General features: G+C 57.5%; 1 pseudogene; it reads right to left on the bottom strand.

Annotated features, from left to right (window-relative positions):
• Window positions 1-345: 345 nt before the first annotated feature.
• LOC131589776 (serine/threonine-protein kinase pim-1-like) lies at window positions 346-4,545 on the bottom strand (annotated as a pseudogene).
• Between the last annotated feature and the right edge of the window lie 2,056 nt (window positions 4,546-6,601).

Genomic DNA, 6,601 nt, shown 5'->3' with positions numbered 1-6,601 from the left:
CATCTTCAGCTGGCCAGATGGAGGAAGAGATTGCCATCCTTGAGGTTGCCCTTGGTGTCTCCAGCAGCAGCCCCACCTGATAACAACTTCTCCAGGGGCTCCTTCTCCTTGCCTGGGGGCCAGACCAGGCTGTCAGTGCTCTGCCCAGGGTCCCAGCCATCAGTGAAGCAGACAAGCAAAACCAGGGGGAATGGTGGCCAGCAGTGCTTGCCACACCAGGTGTCCAGCTCAGCTCCAGCCCAAGAGCTGTGTGTTCCCTTCTGATGACCCCTGCTCAGAGCTACAGGCAGGACAAAAACAGCCTGGTTTGCTTTGCCCCCGATTGCCAAGAAATGTGTGGAGCTGTTACCTGCCAGGCCCTTGGATCCAACTGTGCATGTGGATCTCTCCCGTCTCCTAGGGCAGATGAACACCCTGCATCCAAGGATGGCGGAAAAGGTCTTCTAAGGATGGCCTGTCCAAGGGTTGCATGGACAAACACCTCTTAATAATATCTTGGCATTCTGAAGAGAGAAACCAGGAATCAGCAGTCAGTTGGAGAAGTTGCCGCCCCCTTCCAGTGCCCAGGCCATGCTGGGTGTGCCCAGAGCTGGGCCTAAACCTCCCCATGGATTCACTGTTTGCAGGAGAGCAGGACATGTGCCACCTCCTCAGCAGCTGCCAGAGCAGGATGCTCATGAGCCCGCTGCTGTCTCCCAAGCCCGGTGTTCCCCCTGTGCCCAGAGATGAGGATTCACCTTGGGAGAGCCGTCGTGGGAACAAGATCCGTCCCCAGATCATCTGCTGGCCCCTCATGAATGGGTGCTTCCCGATGACCAGCTGGTACAGCAGGAGGCCCAGGGACCAGATTGTTGCTGCCTGGCCATGGTAGCGTTGCTGGTGGATCCACTCTGGTGGGCTGTAGGACAGGGTTCCTGTGGAACACAGATGGAGCTCATCAGGGGGATGCTGCTGCTCCCAGAGCCTCGCCCCAGCATCCCTGGGCATGTGGGGGCTGCCCCAGCGGCACACGGGGTGACCCACTGCCCTCTCGCCAGCACCTGGGACTTGGCTACAAACCCAGGGCTGGAAAAGAAGCCACTGCTGCTGGAAGAGGGCAGCAGAAGCACTGGGGAGGCCCAACCATCACAAGCAAATAAAAACCCACCCCATGGCAGAGAAAAACACACTCTCCTCCCTGCCTGCATGGCCTCCAAAAAATTGTTAATAAGCCAAGGCAAACGTGGGGAGCAGAGGAGTTCAAGCCCTTCCTCGCTGACGCACCAAACTCTCTGGGGCATGGGGTCAGACCCCTGCCCTCTGCTACCCCCATGGGGGTTTTTGTCAGGCTGGCTGTCCCAGCCCCAGACCAGGGCACAGTGGGTGCTGAAGGCTGTTGGCAGGGCTGGGAGCTGGCCCCCCTCACACCCCCATTCAAATCAATTTAGCTCAAGCATTAATCCCATCCTGGCAGCAACACGGGGAATCCCCGGTGCCACACCCAGGCTGGGCCATGAGATGGCCAGGAGCATCCCCTGCCAGGGCTCACCTGCAAACTGGGTGTAGGCTGTGTCTTGCAGGAAGGCGCCACAGCCAAAGTCGATCAATTTCAGCTGCCCCGTGGCCAGGTCGAGCAGGATGTTCTCTGGTTTTATGTCCCTGTGCAGGACCCCGCAGCTGGTGCAGTGCTGCACGGCCTCCAGCAGCTGCCTAAACAGCCCCCGCGCCTCCTCCTCCGGCAGGAACCTCCGCTCCGCCAGCAAATGCGAGAGGTCCTGGCACCGCTCTGGACGCTCCAACACTAACACGAAGCTGTCGGGGAGCTCAAGCCACTCCAGCAGCTGAATGATTGCAGCACAGCCAGAGGACACCCTGTCCAGCAGCACGATCTCCAGGGGAGCACGGGTGCCGTCGGGCTGCGGGAGGAGCACGGTGCTGTCAGTGGGGCTGAGGCCATGCCAGGGCTCTGGGACCCCTCAGCCAGCCCGGGATGCTCTGCACACCTCGCTCACCCCACGCCCGCTCTCCCCGCAGGGCTCTCGGCGGCTCCCACCCTGCCCGGCCCCGGCTCATCCCTGCCCGGCACGCCCCGGCTTCTGCCGCTGGCCCCGCTCACTCACCAGCTCGCCCCAGAGCCGGACGCGATCCCGCAGCACACATTTGATGGCCACCTGTGAGCAAGGAGCAGCAGAGGGTTGAGCTCGCTGCCCGCCCCGCCGCGCCCCCGCCATCTCCTCCGCCCCCTCCTCCTCCTCCTCCTCCTCCTCCTCTGCCCACCGCTCACCGGGGCACCGTCCAAGAGTCGCGTGGCCGCGAAGACGCTGCCAAAGCCGCCGCGCCCCAGCAGCGGGCCCAGCTTGTAGCGCTGCTGCAGGGCCTCCTGCGCCTTCCCTGGCGGCGAGTCGCGGCCATCAGCGCTCGGCCCGGGGCCAGGAACGGCCCCCGAGCGCTCCCCGACCTCCCCGGGCCGGGCATCCGCAGGCGTTCCCTCATTGGAACGCGGCAGCGGCGGCTCGGGGCCAGCGGCCGCGCTGCTGAGCGGCGGAGCTCGGGCCGGGGAAGCCGCAGCGGAGGCGGCGGCAGCGGCCGCGCCGCCTGTGTCCTCCGCGGGCCCCGGGAGGAGCCTGGGCCGGGGGCAGGGCCGGGGCCGGGGTCGGGGCTGGGGTCGGGACCGGAGCCTGCATCGGGGCCGGGGCCGGGATCGGGCCAGGCGGAGCCAAAGGGCAGCGATTCCGCCCCAGCCCCAGGCAATGATGCCCGCCCAGCAGCGCCAGCGCCAGCACAGCCAGAGCCGGGCGGAGGCGAGACCACGGCGGGACGGCCGCGGACGGGGCCGGGGACGGGGCAGCCCCGCAAGGGCCCGTGGGCGGGGCCGGGGGCGGGCCGGGAGCATGGCCCGGGCGGGCACAGGGAGAGGGAACCTGGAAGAGGAGGGGACGAAGGAAAAGGGAGACCCGGAGGGAATGTGGGACAGTGGGAAAGGGAGAGGAGAGACAGAAAATTGATAAATTGGCTGCTTTCGCTGCTTCCACTGCTGCTGCTGCCGCCGCTGCTGCCGCTGCCGCTGCTGCTGCCGCTGCAACTGAAGCACCGGGACCGTTTGTCCCCGTGTCCGTTTGTCCGTTGCCCGCTCGGCCCCGCCCCGAGCCCCGCGCTCCCCAGGCAGCCCCTGAGCCTGGCCAAACACGGGAACTTTCCCTTGTTGAGCCAAGAGCCAGAGTCTTGACTCCTGCACAGGGGCACAGGAATGCCCTTGGTTGCTGCTGTGCCTCGTCCCTGCTGAGGGTCAGACACCATCTGAGCACATTCCCTGAATGCAGAAGTTGTACCTGAACCAAGCACTGCAGTTGTGTCTCCAGCATTGCTTTCCAATTAAACAGGGGAAGGCAAACTGCGTATAGCTCATGGTATTTTACAGTGTCTAAAACTTGCCAAGTCTCAGATCTTAGAGGTGAGCTCCATTTGGAATGAATGGGATGGAGAAAGTGCAAGATGGAAAAGAGAAACATAAAAATAAATAGAGAAAAATAGAGAAAAACATATTGTTTTGATTTTATTTTCATTTCATAAAAAAGTTGTTTCAATTTTCCCAGAATCTTCTCCCCAGTCCTGTCTGTTCTTTCCAAAAACCTGTCCTGGAGAAGAAGGCACAGCTCCTGTCACAAGATGTGCCCCCAGCTGCAGCTTCTCTTGGCTTCCCACACAGTGACTGCAGCACAACTCTTGCAGCAAAGCAGGACAAATATTTGAAGAACTTGACAACTTGTTCTTTCTTTTCCTTCTGGACAGTGGAGTTGTGCCATTGGTAAGGTTTTCACTGTTACTCTTCTAGCCAAAGAAAACATGATGAGGTACCAGGAATTGTTGGGGAATACATGCCTGGCTGAATGTGGAGAAAGAATCTCCAGAGCCTGCAGCCAGCAGTGGAGAGCTAATCATTCCAATAGCCCCATGGACATCTTGAAAGTGATCTGGAACATGAAGATGGGCTGACAGAGGGTGTTTGTTTCTGTGTTCAGTTTAGATGATTCCACATCTCTTGCAGTGGTAGAAATCAAGAGCACAATCAGTTGATGAGAAGCATCAGAACATGATAAGCTGGACCTCTCAGTGGATGAGAGAAAGACTGTGAAAAGGAGAAATGCAGGGAATGACTTGGTGAACTTTGTGTGTAAGAAGGGTCATTTTTTCCTAATCATTCCCAATTCATTGCCTTTGCTTCTATCCTTTTAAAAAGGCCAATTGCATCTCAGATTCCCCATGAAATGAGAACCCTGAGCTTGTGGGACTGCCTGAAAGGTGCCCTGTTCCTTTTTCTTCTGCTGCTCAGAAGAAACAATGAATAGAGTTGGGAAGTTCTAGTATTTCTTTCTCCTGCTGGATTTCTTCATTTTATTTGCCACTGCAGAGGCAATTTCTGTGATGGCCTCTGTCAGTTGATTCTATTTCAGCAGCAGCAGCAGCAACAGGGCTGTGTTTGAGCACTGCAAATGTGACCTGTGTGGCTTTAATTCTCCTTGATTTTGTACTCAGGGAGTTGGGAGCATTTTGATCTCTACTGATCATGATGCCAGAAACAAAAATCCTGAGTTCCCTGTGACAAAAGCACAGTGGATAGCACTGATTAAAAGAGGCAATTGCAGCTGTACTGCTAAAATTCAAGTGGCAAGCAGAAGAGGGGCAAGAGCAGCCGGGATCTACAATTGCCAAGGCAAAGGCACCAACAGCCTCCTGCTGTCACCTCAGGGTGAGTAAAACAGTGCTGAAAACAGCGCTGGAACCCAATCCTTTCTTCCTCTGAGGGCTGGCTGAGGGCAGCAGAGCCGGGCCCTGAGGAATCAGGGCTGTTTGTGGGGGATTGTTGCTGTAGTCCAGAACTGCCCTGGGAAAAGCCCTGGGAAGCCGAGGCAGGAGCAGGTGGGAAGGGCCGGTGCTGCTGCTGCTCCTGGCCGGGAGCCCCGGCCGGGCCGGGCCGGCGCCCGCTGCGCTGCGGCTGCTGCTGCTGCCAGAGCCGGGCGGGACTTGGGGACAGGGAATGGACACGGGGGGACAGCAAAGGCCTTGGGGGCTGCAGGGATGTTGGCACTGGGGCCAGCGCCAGCACAGAGCTTCAGCCCACAATGAACCCCGAGGGAAACGCTGGGGAAAGGCTCCATTCAGCCTTTCTTTACTTGGTGCTGTGAAGGGACCAAAATAAAAGGAGAAGGAGCAGGGCCCGACCCCTTCTCCTTTGGGAGGAGCCCCTGGGGCTGTGAGGGGCTGTGAGGGGATGTGAGAGGATGTGAGGGTCCATGAGAGGTCCTGTGGGGCCATGAGGGGCTGTGAGAGGCCAAGAGAGGTTCTATGGGGCAATGAGAGGGTCTATGGGGCCATGAGGGGCTGTGAGGGGCCATGAGGAGCCTCAGCCCTGGCAGGAGGGGTCCCCACCATGTCCCCAGGGCAGAGCAGCCGTGAGGGGCCGCGAGTGCAGACGTGGCAGCAGAGTGGACTTGGGGCACCTCTGGGAAAGGATGAGACACTTCCACATCTCCAAACCACACTAAACCCACCATTAACAGGATTTTCCATCTTTAGAATCCACTGGCAACTTGGAGTTGAGTGTACAGTTTAATTCTGGTGGGAAAAGTAAGGGAATTTTCCCAGTGTGTGACATCCAGCCATTTTTATTCATGTCTAAGATTTAAAAGTCTTGACAGTGAAAAGTAACACTAATAAATAATAATAAGAAGAAGAACAAGAAATAAAGCCCTGAATCCCAGCAATCAGCTCAGAAACATGTTTTTGATTGTAATAGATTAGTATTAAAGAAATAAATTAAATAGATTACATTTGTAATTCAGATGTGTTTCATCCTTTTCTAAGGTTCTGGTCCCCTTCCTCAGGGATCATTTCCTTTACTCACCCACTTTCTAATAGGTAGAAGGGAGTTAAGGGCACCAGAAAAGGCAACAGCTCCTGTTTCAAAGGGAAGCAGCCACCACTCCAGGGAACCTGAATTGTCCCCAGGCACGTGTGTGCACTTGAAGGGTGAGCGGGTGTTGGGGACAGAGATCTCGCACTCCTTCTAAGGCTGTGAGAAACCCACAAGTGGCAAAGTATCATTGTGGGTCAACTCCTGCTGAAATTCCATTCCCCCACACCCTCCAAATGGGCAGGCAGGGCTGGGCTCTGGCAGGGTTCAGTTTTGAGTGCCTTGTGCTCACTGGCATGGAAGTGATCCTATGAATTCTGGTACTGATGGATTGTGGCATGGCTGCTGAAGGAGGAGGGGGAAATCTCAGGAAAGTCTCTTGTTCTCCCTTCTCCCTACGGAACCCCCTCTCCAAAGAGAAATGCCTGTGCTGGGTTTCCATGAGACCCCTTCCCTCAGTGTCTGACCCACTGTGTGGTCTGCAGGAGCCAAAGCCAGAGGAGTCCCAATATCAGTCACCCCACGGTCCCCAGCAGGAGAAAGCACTGCTTGCAGTGGGGCTGCTGATCTGTGACCCTTCCTGGTTCCATCCACCCCACTCCTCTCAGCCACAGACACCAGAAGGATTCCAGGAAAGCCACAGTGCTCTACCAGATACCAGGAGCACTCCCTGCTGTGGCCTCAAGGATGCTGGGTGACCTCGTGGATGAG

Source organism: Poecile atricapillus, chromosome 30 (genome assembly GCF_030490865.1).
Source record: "Poecile atricapillus isolate bPoeAtr1 chromosome 30, bPoeAtr1.hap1, whole genome shotgun sequence".
Lineage (NCBI taxonomy): Eukaryota > Metazoa > Chordata > Aves > Passeriformes > Paridae > Poecile > Poecile atricapillus.
The sequence above is the reverse complement of the archived record's forward strand: the minus strand, read 5'-3'. Positions and strand labels throughout refer to the sequence as shown.